The 12,250-nt window shown below is 39.7% G+C and overlaps 1 long non-coding RNA gene across 2 annotated transcripts in view; it reads right to left on the bottom strand.

Moving 5' to 3' along the window:
- Window positions 1-12,250, bottom strand: part of LOC143434090 (uncharacterized) — a 172,025-nt gene that overhangs the window by 126,259 nt on the left and 33,516 nt on the right. The window contains exon 3 of one of the 2 annotated variants that reach the window (XR_013103298.1): window positions 8,925-8,969. The exons of the other annotated variant lie outside the window; for it this stretch is intronic. This is a non-coding gene — a long non-coding RNA (uncharacterized LOC143434090). The remainder of the gene's footprint in view (window positions 1-8,924; window positions 8,970-12,250) is intronic. 2 annotated transcript variants of the gene reach the window in all.

Here is a 12,250-nt window from a genome sequence, read left to right as displayed (position 1 = left end):
TTCTTTGAGAAAATCAACAAGATAGACAAACCCTTAGCCAGACTAACCAAAGGGCGCAGAGACAGCATTCAAATTAATAAAATCAGAACTGAAAAGGGAGACATAACAACAGAAACAGAGGAAATTAAAAAAATTATCAGATCCTACTACAAAGGCCTATACTCAACAAAATTGGAAAATCTGGAGGAAATGGACAATTTTCTAGATAGATACCAGGTACCAAAGTTAAAGGAGGAGCAGATAAACCACCTAAACAGTCCCATAACGCCTAAAGAAATAGACACAGTCATTAAAAATCTTCCCACCAAAAAATGTCCGGGGCCAGATGGTTTCAGTGCAGAATTCTTTCAGACCTTCAAGGAAGACCTAATACCAATCCTCTTCAAGTTATTCCATCGAATAGAAACAGAAGGAACACTACCCAATTTATTCTATGAAGCTACCATTACACTCATACCTAAACCACAGAAAGACCCAACAAAGAAAGAGAACTACAGACCAATCTCTCTTATGAATATTGATGCAAAAATACTCAATAAAATTCTCGCAAACCGAATCCAACAACACATCAAAACAATTATCCATCAAGATCAAGTAGGCTTTATCCCAGGAATGCAGGGATGGTTCAATATTCGGAAATCCATCAATGTAATCCACTACATAAATAAACTCAGAGAGAAAAACCACATGGTCATATCACTAGATGCTGAGAAAGCATTTGACAAAATTCAACATCCCTTCATGTTAAAAGTCTTGGAAAGATCAGGAATACAAGGCCCATATCTAAACATAGTAAAAGCAATATACAGCAAGCCAGTAGCCAACATCAAACTAAATGGAGAGAAACTGGAAGCAATCCCACTAAGATCAGGGACTAGGCAAGGCTGCCCACTCTCACCTTACCTATTCAATATAGTACTGGAAGTCTTAGCTAGAGCAATTAGACAACAAAAGGAAGTCAAAGGGATACAAATAGGAAAGGAAGAAGTCAAAATTTCACTATTTGCGGATGACATGATAGTATACTTAAGTGAACCTAAAACTTCCACCAGAGAACTCCTAAACCTGATAAACAACTTTAGCAATGTGGCTGGATATAAAATCAACTCAAACAAATCAGTAGCCTTCCTCTACTCAAAGGATAAACAGGCAGAGAAAGAAATCAGGGAAATGACACCCTTCACAATAGCCACGAATAAAATAAATTATCTTGGAGTGAATCTAACAAAGCAAGTGAAAGATCTGTATGACAAGAACTTCAAGTCTCTCAAGAAAGAAATTGAAGAACATCTCAGAAGATGGAAAGATCTCCCATGCTCCTGGATTGGCAAGATTAATTTAGTAAAAATGGCTATCCTGCCAAAAGCAATCTACAGATTCAATGCAATACCCATCAAAATTCCAAATCAATTCTTCATAGAGATAGAAAGAGCAATTTACAAATTCATTTGGAATAACAAAAAACCTAGGATAGCGAGAACTATTCTCAACAATAAAAGAACCTCTGGGGGAATCACCATTCCGGACCTCAAACTGTACTACAGAGCAGTAGTGATAAAAACTGCTTGGTATTGGTACAGAGACAGAAAGGACGATCAATGGAACAGAATTGAAGACCCAGAAATGAACCCGCATACCTATGGTCACTTGATATTTGACAAGGGAGCTAAATTCATCCAGTGGAAAAAGGACAGCATTTTCAACAAGTGGATGCTGGCTCAACTGGAGGTCAACATGTAGAAGAATGCAAATTAATCCATTCTTATCTCCTTGCACAAAGCTCAACTCCAAGTGGATAAAGGACCTTCACATAAAGCCAGGTACACTGAAAATATTAGAAGAGAAGTTGGGGAAGACCCTCGAATACCTAGGCACAGGGGAAAAGTTCCTGAACAGAACACCAATGGCTTATGCTCTAAGATCAAGAATCGACAAATGGGACCTCATCAAATTGCAAAGCTTCTGTAAGGCAAAGGACACTGTCAACAAGACAAAACGGCAACCAACAGATTGGGAAAAGATCATTACCAATCCTACATCTGATAGGGGGCTAATATCTAATATTTACAAAGAACTCAAGAAATTAGACGCCAAACAACAAAATAACCCCATTAAAAAATGGGGTACAGAGCTAAACAAAGAATTCTCAACTGAGGAAACTCAAATGGCCGAGAAGCACCTTAAGAAATGCTCAACATCCTTAGTCATCAGGGAAATGCAAATCAAAACAACACCGAGATACCACCTCACACCAGTCAGAATGGCTAAGATCAAAAACTCAGGTGATAGTAGATGCTGGCGAGGATGTGAAGAAAGAGGAACACTCCTGCATTGTTGGTGGGGTTGCAAGCTGGTACAACCACTTTGGAAGTCAGTCTGGCGGTTCCTCAGAAAATTGGACATAGCACTACCTGAGGACCCAGCTATACCACTTCTGGGTATATACCCAGAAAATGCCTCAACAAATAACAAAGACATATGCTCCACTATGTTCATAGCAGCCCTATTTATAATAGCCAGAAGCTGGAAAGAACCCAGATGCCCTTCAACAGAGGAATGGATACAAAAAATGTGGTACATTTACACAATGGAATATTACTCAGCTATTAAAAATAATGAATTCGAGAAATTCTTAGGTAAATGGATGGATCTAGAAAATATCATCCTGAGTGAGGTAACCCAATCACAAAAGAACACACATGGTATTTACTCACTGATAAGCGGAGATTAGCCCAAAAGTTTGAAACAACAAAGATTCAACTACCAGAAGACACGAAGCTCATGAAGAAGAAAGAACAAGTGAGGATGCCTAGGTCTTTCTTAGAAGGAGTAACTAAATAACCAAGGGAGCAAATATGGAGACACAGTGTGGGTCAGAATCATAAGGGGGGGTTGTAGGGAGACCATTGTGTCTGGGTATTCATTCCATAGGCAGTCACCAAAAATAGACGCTGATAGGGATGTCAGGATGGGAAAGCTGACAGCAGTCTGATAAGGCTGTCTCCTTAGAGGTCTCTCAGAGTCGGACATACCCAGAGACAGATACCCACAGCTATCCATTAATCTGATCAAAGTTCCCAATGGAGGAGTTAGAGAGTAAATTGAGGGAACCGTGAACCATACGGGCTGGTGGCCCTGTGAGGAGAGCAAGAATACCAACCAGCCAGAGCTCCCCAGGGTCTAAACCACCAGCCCAGGTGCACATAGGGAGAGACACATGACTCCAGCTGTATATGTAGGGGAGGATGGCCCTGTTGGGCATAGGTGGGAGACAAGATCATTGGTACCCTGAAGGCTGAGCACTGAGGGGGGGGGAATCTGAGGGTGGGGAGGGAGGCTGGGGGTAGGTGGGTAACACCTTCATAGAGGCAGGAGGAGGGGGGATGGGATAAGGGGTTCCTGGGTGGTGGGGGAAATATGGTAAGGGGATAAAATTTGAAATGTAAATATTATATCCAATAAAAGAGGGGAAAAATAGAAAAGCGGTTAGAACCAACATTCTTAATAAAATGTCAGCCCTCTTTAAAAAAAAAAACTATCTTGATACTAAAATTTGTTTTGAGAATTGTATATTGCAGAATGATCAGCCTTGGTGTATCTACTCAACAAGCAAGCTGGGCAGACCTGCTCAAACCTCTGAGGTCCGTGAATTCCATCTGGAGGCAGCGAAGACACAGCATCAGAGGATTGTCAACTTGCTCTCCCCCCCCCCCACTCCTCTTCTAATATCTCAACGCCCATAATCAGCTTGAAGAAGCTAATGATGAGTCAGCGCCCCTATTCCCTGGGCATGGGGACTAAGGTGGTAAATGTTGGGCTGTCTCCCTAGGGAAAAGTAGTGGTTTTGTCGGAATAGAGAGGATTAGCTAGGGTTTATTGCATAGCCATAACCTATTAGTAGAAATCTGTATAATTAATATCAAGATGAAGATATAAATTCTTAAATGGCACCAATTTACTTTGTTTACAAATTTTAAGGTTTTCATTGGCATGAGCTTCTTAGTGATATAAGAGTGAGAGGAATATTGTTACTCTCATAGGCATTGTACCAGTATAACACACTTAGGAATACAAAGCTTAGACCCAGTCCTTCTTTAACTTTTTTAACTGATTTGAGATGGTCAGCCTGTGAGTTAAGGGACTATAGCAAATTCATGACTTGGAGTTTATTATAAGGGTGTTCTCTATGTTTTATTTAGAAATAGCTGAGTGGAGTTAACAGGCAACAGTCCAGATTACCTTACATGGATAGCTGGTTTTCAAAACATCAGAAATCCTTAGAATTGACATGACAAACATTTCAGTATTAACGTTCATTTTCATTAGAGACCTGTCTGCTCCGGACAGCTTCCTATGTTAAATTCTAAGAAGAAATTGAGCATCCTTGGAGTTACTCCAGTTGTGGTGAGACAGCCACTAGGCAAGAATTGCCACTTTCCTTCTACAGACAAATTACTGTCCAGAAAAGGACACACTTGCAGAATAGTCGACTGATTATATCTGCCTAGACAGAGTAATCAGCCCTTAATAATTCTGCAGCACTAAGGTCTGTCAGATGATCCTGGGCCAGAAGGCAGAAGAACAGATGCTCCAACGTTTTGAAGTAGAGCGAGTGTCCAGGTGTTCAGAGGTCTCTATAAATTGGCTAAGTTTTAGAAGCTATGCTTTGTGCTTCCCACAATTATAGTCAACTCAGTCATTCTGGATTTCTGATGGGGTTGAAAACTTATAGCTATTTACTTTGAGAGAAAAGATCTGAGTGTATGGTCATCAGCTGACATTCATCCTAAAGCCAAGGAAAAAGCCAGGTTCAGAACTAAGTGTTTTAGTTAGGATAGATGACAGAGGTGCTGGTTAGTCAACAAAAGGATGGACTGGGTATTAGGACTATCTTGTACCTCACTGGTACAAATAGGCATAATTATGCTCTAATTGTGTTTTGAGAGAAAAGTTTCCTTTTAACAGGAAGGGTGATGTGTAGGAGGAGCTAAGGTGGGAGGAGTACTGAGAGGAAGAAAAGGAGTAAGAAGAGGAGAAGAAGAAGGAGAGGAGAAGCTAGGTGATGAAAGAGAGATAGAGGGGGGAGACAGGGAAGCAGATGTTCATGTATCTCCACCAGTCAAAGATAGTTGATATATCTAGGTTGGGTAGTGGGTTACACCTCTGATTGAACAATACCAAACTTATAAAGCCTATGATTAACATTTCTTAAAAAAATGTATAAATGCAAAATGAAAAGGGGGCATGGGATAGGGGTTTTCTAAGGGGGGGAATGGGGAAACAGGATGGTATCTGAAGTGTAAATGAAAGATCTAATAAAAAAAAAAGAGTACCCAGAAAAATAACAACAACGACAATAATAATTATTATTATTCATAATGATAATAATAATGCTTTTTAAAATGCTGCTGCTCTGATAGGTAGAGCCACACACCTCCCTGAACATCTCAAGAGTAACTTAACTAAATTAAGGCACAGCCCTCTTCTGAATCATGAGTGTTTTTGAAGAAAGGCTACTTAAGATCCCTCCAAGCTATGAAAGTCATTGGCAAAGCTGAAGGCAAGAACAACACAGAGAAAACAACATTACTTCACTGGAGGAGTAAAGAGATCAGGTTGGATGTCACTCATTTATGAATTCAATAGTTTTTCTTTTGTCCTATACTTTATTGTAGTTACAAATTTACAAATAGATGATTATTAAACAAATATTGTAAAATAATTTATACATTTTCAATTTAAATAATCATGAAGTGTGATTTTATGACTTGATATTTATGAAAGAAATGTCATGATAAAGGAGAGAGTCTCACTAGGCCACACACTGGTAGGATGGAGATATAGAATCTGTGAAGATATAAGGAAATCAGCCTAGAGCTGGGGTGAAAAAGAAGAAAGAGAGAAAGAGAAAGAGAGACAAACAGAGATAGACACATGTGTTCTTGTGCAAGTGTACATGCACACACACACACACACACATCTCTGAAATCATAAGTGGCAATGAGCTTGCTAGTCATTTCTGTTACTTAGAGGGGAGCTTCCATCCTGCTTTTGGAATCCCCAAATGTCTTTTCTCCAAGAAAAGATTGCCAAGCTGATAACCTAAAAATGTCTCTAAATGGCCTCAAGGTGTCTAGACTGATAAGGAGACCCAACATTAAATGTTAATGCTTCTCACTGACCATGCACTGCTGCCTTGATCTCCAGGACCTGCTAGCATTCCTCACATGGCCACCGACTTTTCTGCTCTGTTATTTTTACTGATGTTACTCTGCCAGGTTTCATCCTGTCGTCCAATTGCCGTTTCCACCCAGAAACTCATTGGAGCAGCTTACAGCTTTAGAGATGATTAGAGGTGATTTGTTATTTCCTTCTAGCCATTTGTCATTTTGCCTCGGATCATAAAAGTCAAGGGTAAGTTTCCATGAAGATTTAATCAAGAGTCTCGAGTGGAATTTTACAAAATATCTCTCCAAAAGTAAGGAGTGGAAAAAGCATGAGGCTCAATTAGACAGACCTGCCTGAGTTGCCCCTATTCTATAGGTATGAGATGTTAATCTAGCCTCCTCTCTTTTTTGAGCCTTGGCCACTTTATCTGTGGAATATCCTGACTAATGAGGTCATATTCTTAAACACAGCAGACACATCTGTGGCTCACATAGAAGTCACTTGACAACTTTCTTTCTCTCATCTTAACTTTTAAAAAACTCTGAGACCAGGTATTGTGGCCCAGGCATATAATCCCAGGATTTAGAATGCATAGGAAATGGGAGTATCATAAATTAGAAGGCAAATTATTGGTCTATAGAGTAAGTTCTAGGAAAGTCCGGGATATATAGAGACCCTGTCTCAAAAACACTATATAAATAATCTGCAAATGTCATCCTTGTTAGACTAGAGATCTTTCAAGTGGGGAAAGACTGGTTCATTCACAGACACAGCCTTGACAGCTCTAGACATCTCTGGAAGCACCTTAGAGATTAAGAATCAATGACAGCAGAGTAGTCCAACATGCCTCTATGATTGTGGTTGCTGTGACCTACTATCAGGAAGAATACCACTGTCTACCTCACAAAGTCACCCCACAGCCAATGTTGTCACATTGCAATGTGACAATGGCCAACAAAGGCCACTCTCATCCATTCTTCAATAGCCAATAAGAGGGGGCATGGTGCTGTTGATGCAAAGGAAGAGCCATCCTGGTTGATTCTCATGGTCAGCTCTGTGAATTGGCTTGGGGATGGTGAGACAAATCAGACACAGTCCCTGTATGGATTCAGACACTGTCAATCTGTGAGAAATGAGTTTCCTTCTCTAAGAATGTAAAGTGGGGAAAGCCCACAAACCACGTGACTGGAGAATGAGGATGTTTCTAGACTGAGAGGCTGTCTCTATTGATGGAAATGGGTGACCACCAACATAAAACACTAAGGTGAAAGGAGGGTTGGGAAAGGATTTAGTAGAGAACGAGAGGATGATATTTGTCATGAAGGCTCTCTGCCTTAAGCTTTGGGATTTCCTAACATAGATCTATGCTCTCATGAAGTCTTCCAGTGAACAATTTTAGTACGTATATTTTTCCATCTGATGCTGATTTAATTAGTGAAACATAATGTAGCACGTCTAATACGGTGATGCATCAGTCAGCAGCACCATTTGATGGGCTATGAGTCTTTCAGTGTAGTTCAGAGCTATTGTCACATGGTGATAGAAAGGGTTGTGGGGTCAAACAATACCAAGTACTAGAATTATGAGGATCAGTTTTCTTACTATGTAACATAACTTGGCATTTGATTATTACCAAAAGACTATGAGATTTTACCACTTTCAGTGGTTTGGTCACTCCACTAAAGAGTCAGATGGGAGGAGAGAAAAGACCAGATGATCAGCTGTGTCAAGGAAAGAGTATCAGGTCCTCAGATTGGAGCCCTGGTGTTTTCTCTGTATAATGACACCAAATCAATCCAGGGTGGGCAAAATGGAAGATGTGTGCTACACATGTACGGCAGTGTGAACAGTGGCTAAAGGATGCTTATTTCTTAGATGTTGCTCAGTTCTTTATCGCTGGTTTGTAGGAGGTTGATAAAAGAAATAACTCTCAAATAGGGCTGTGACATTAGAGGGTTCAGAGGAAATGACATTTAAGCTGGACAAAAGGGAGAAATTGTACACAAAGTAAACTGAAGATACAAAAAAAGGGTGAAAATTAATAAGTAAGCCACGATTGCTGTTTCTAATTGTGAACTCTAAGTCTATGGTTTTGAGTTTTAGAATGGCAGGTGTTTCTTTTTTAATATCTAGGCTTACTACATATATGCTCTTTTTTCTTTTGTTTTCCCTTTGTTAAAAAACAGACTTTAAAATCACATAACATATCCTGATTATGGTTCCCCTCACTTTGCTTCTCCCAGTCCTCCCCACTTCTAGTCCCATCCAGATGCACTCCTTTCTGTCTTCATTAGAAAACAAACAGGCTTCTAAGGGATAACAATAAAATGGGATAAAGTAAAAGCAAACAAATCAGTTTAGGACAAAACAAACAAACAGAAGGAAAAGAACCCAAGAGAGGGCACGAGAATTAGAGAACTGGTAATTCGCACATTCAGAATTTCCATAAACTGGAAGCCATAATATATACATAAAGACCTATACGGTAAAAAGAAAAAAAGAAAAATATAAATACAAATAACATAAAACAAACTCAAAGATAATTTTTTAAAAGGCAAAGAAGCCTTGACATGACATTGAGAGACTAGAATCTCCAAAGACACTGTTCTGCTTGTTTTCTGCTTGTTTTCATGGTCATACAGCCTACCCTTAAGAGTTACTGCAGGATATTCGATCATACTACGAACCCCAGATTTGTCTTATTTACTGAAAAAAACCTGTTTCTAGTTGTAGTGTGGCTCTCCCTTAGCACATACCTTTAATCCTGCTCACTGGAATACAGACATGTCCTTAGTACACACCTGTAATCCCAAATAATAAAGGTAAAGTTAGTTTGAAGAAGGAAGTACCCATGTTTGAAAATGTTGTCTAATTGAGTGGCAGGCAAGACGATGAATCACAGAGAGATCTGGCAGAATAGGATAGGCCCAACTCTCATGAGAAGAAACAGGAAAAAGAGGCTTACGCAAGAGAGAGCAGCACAGAGAGAGAAAAGAAGTCAGTTTTACCAGAAGAGTTGTAAAGAGACAGGTTGACGAGAGAAAAAGATAGACACTGGAGAAAACAGAGAATGAAAAGGAGCCAACAGATTAGTATGAGGTCCAGCAGAACAATTCAGAGCAGGTAGAGAGAGAAGCCAGGTTGAATCAGTCAGTTTGAAGAGGAGCATGAGCCAGAATAGTTGAGCTGAAGCAACTACTCAGAGATAAGAAAGGGTGAGCTTCTTCAACAGCAAGCCTCAGAGGTTGAAAATATTCCAGGTTTAGATTAGATTATACAGAAGCTAGAAGCTTCCAGGACTAGGCCTACTTTAGCAGTCAGAAGCAATAAGCCTCTGAGAGGACAGTTATACGGGAAAATAAAATATACTAATACAAAGAGCAGTTTGTTTTCCCAGTAAGACTCCCTTGGTAGAATCTAAATTTTTATGTACACTTAGTAAACTATTGCAGATTGCTTCTGAATTAGAGATGGGCACAATACCATACATACTTTAGATCTGTCTTTTAAGGGAACCCTACAAGTCTAGGGCCCATAGAAGAGACAGGGATGTGTCTATCCCACATACTATTTATTTTTAAAACAAGGGAATTTTCATTTCACATACTATGTTCTTCTTACCCAGAATGTGTCTTGTTTTTGTTTTGGAGCATTGGTCACCTCAGAGCCATATCATAGGCAAGTAGGGTGTGAAATGTACAAAATGTCCTGCATTCTTTCCACACTCAGCCACTTGCCAGAGGTGGGGCTGGAAAATCATCTAGACTTGAATTTCCTGCCTACAAAATGTTCATTAGTAAAGCCACACACACAAATAAATACTCAAGTCAGATTTTTTAAAAAGATACTTTTGTGTACTATAATATAATATTTCCATAAGAAATGATTACATAGCTCTCTTCTAAGAACGCTACACGCAATCATAAAGTTTAAATTTGTTTTGAAGTTTCACAGTATACTTTAATCTGTAAGTTGAAGCCAATTAAAATGATTTGACCAGCATTAAAAACTAGGACCGGAATAAATTATTAGAGTGGAACACCAAAAATTAAAACTGACAAATAAAAACAAAATGTTGAAGTAGCATTATAACTGAGACCACTGGATTTAGGTGTGTGTGTGTGTGTGTGTGTGTGTGTGTGTGTGTGTGTGTGTGTGTGTTATAAAAGGTATAAAATAAATGACTTAAAAATAAGAGTGGACATGTATGTTGGATGTTGATCATCAGATCTGGGGCTCTTGCTGACAAGAGATACTTGTTCAGTAAAGGACTGAAAGGATTAAGAACTGTGAGACTTCACAATGAATATTAATTGCTGGTCACTGCATGAATGATGAAAGTGGCCAGCAGAGGAGCAAAGTCGTTCCTGGGAACTAATGTCTGTGTAGGAAAGCCTGCTACAGCAATGAAGAGCTAAGGGCTATCAGCACTGGCTCAGCTGGTTCCCTGGGGAGCGAAGAAATAAGAGGTCAATACTGCATTCCCAAGAACAGCAAAGGAAGATTCATGGGTCTCTAAATCTTCTCTTCTCTGAGTCCTAGACTTGCACAATTCCCTTAAAAGGCAAAGGTTAAGAATAAATGCCCTGCTTAGTAAAAGTCGAGGTTAGGGGCAACTTCACATTAGTCATGCACAGGGCCTGAACAGTTTCAACCCAGACAGAGTCCCAGTACTGACTGGGATCTGAACTGCACAATCACTAAATTTTCATTGAATTGATCATTTTATGAGCTTCAAGAAAACTTTAACTACTAAGAGTTTACTACTACTAATGAATCTCAATGAGAATACACAGTGTTCTGGAAGCATCAACCTTTATCATCATGGCTCAGTTTTGTCTTAAAGTGTCTTTTGCCCACACTGTAGTTCAGAAAATGGCTAAGCTGAGAAAATAGTCAACAACACATTCATGATGAGAACAAGGGTGATGAGTTTACACAAGACTACACACAGGACACTGTGAAGGACTGTGGGCACTCAGACAAGTACCATCTTCTCTTACCTAGAGGCTTAATGGGGGGCTTGTTAAAGCACACTGAATAAAATATCTGGTCCAGGGTTTCCAGTGTTCCAGAGCCAGCTAAACACAGTTGAAACCCACAAGGAAATGGAGAAAGGGAGGAAGAGGCAGGGAAGTAGACACGGGGTGGAGAGTCTGAGATCAGAGGAGCTATAAAACAGATGCAGCAGACAATAAGAGGTATACCTGCCTCTACTGCAGCACCGTTAGCTGACCGTTAACATACCTACCAGTCTTACAAGATTAGCCTTCCACATAACACTGCTTCAGAACAACTGGTCCCCAGGTTATGGTTTCAGCCATAATGGTGAAGCCCAGTCAATCAACTGTGTGTTACTGAAAATCATGCGACATAAGCAGAGTTCACCTTCATGGTTTTTCCTGTAGCTCTGGGTGCAGGTGCTAGGTTTGGGCTTAAGCCTGCTCCCTGTCTGTAGATTCATTCAGGCTCAGGCTGACTGTCATTGGTGTCATTGTTGTGGCCCCTCAAGGCAAGGGTAGGGGCTAAAAACATAAAGCAAAAGCACATAAGATGTCACATAGTCTAAGACTCTTCCAACTCTCACTTCCTCCTCATTCTGTAGCCGACACACATTGTAAGTGGTATGTGGCAGCATCTTTTCCTTTTTAAAGGCCGAGTAATAGTCCATGTGATATAGATGCCACATTTTGTTTATCTGCGTGTTCATTAATAAGTATTTTAGTCACGTACATCCTTAAGCTGTAACAGACAATGCTGCTGTGAATGTAATTACACATATATGAACATCTGCTTTACTTCACTGGGTTAAATACTCAGGAAGGAAATAACTGGATGAGACAGTAATTATATTTAGTCTTCTGAAGAACCACAAGCTGTTTCTCATTGTTTATACTATCTTAGTTCTTTCTAGCAGTAAATAAGAATTTAGTTTCTCTATATTTACAAGACATTTTTACCTTTTATTTTTTGACAACAGCCTCCTGGGTGTGGAGAAGTATTTGTTTTACACTACCCAAAACTGATAATGCTAGCATACATCGGGTGCTTGTCCAACATCCGTGTACCCTGATGATAGGTC

The sequence above is a fragment of the Arvicanthis niloticus genome, chromosome 13, assembly GCF_011762505.2.
Source record: "Arvicanthis niloticus isolate mArvNil1 chromosome 13, mArvNil1.pat.X, whole genome shotgun sequence".
NCBI classification, from domain to species: domain Eukaryota; kingdom Metazoa; phylum Chordata; class Mammalia; order Rodentia; family Muridae; genus Arvicanthis; species Arvicanthis niloticus.
Note: the sequence above shows the minus strand (reverse complement) of the source record. Positions and strands in the feature narration are given on the sequence as shown.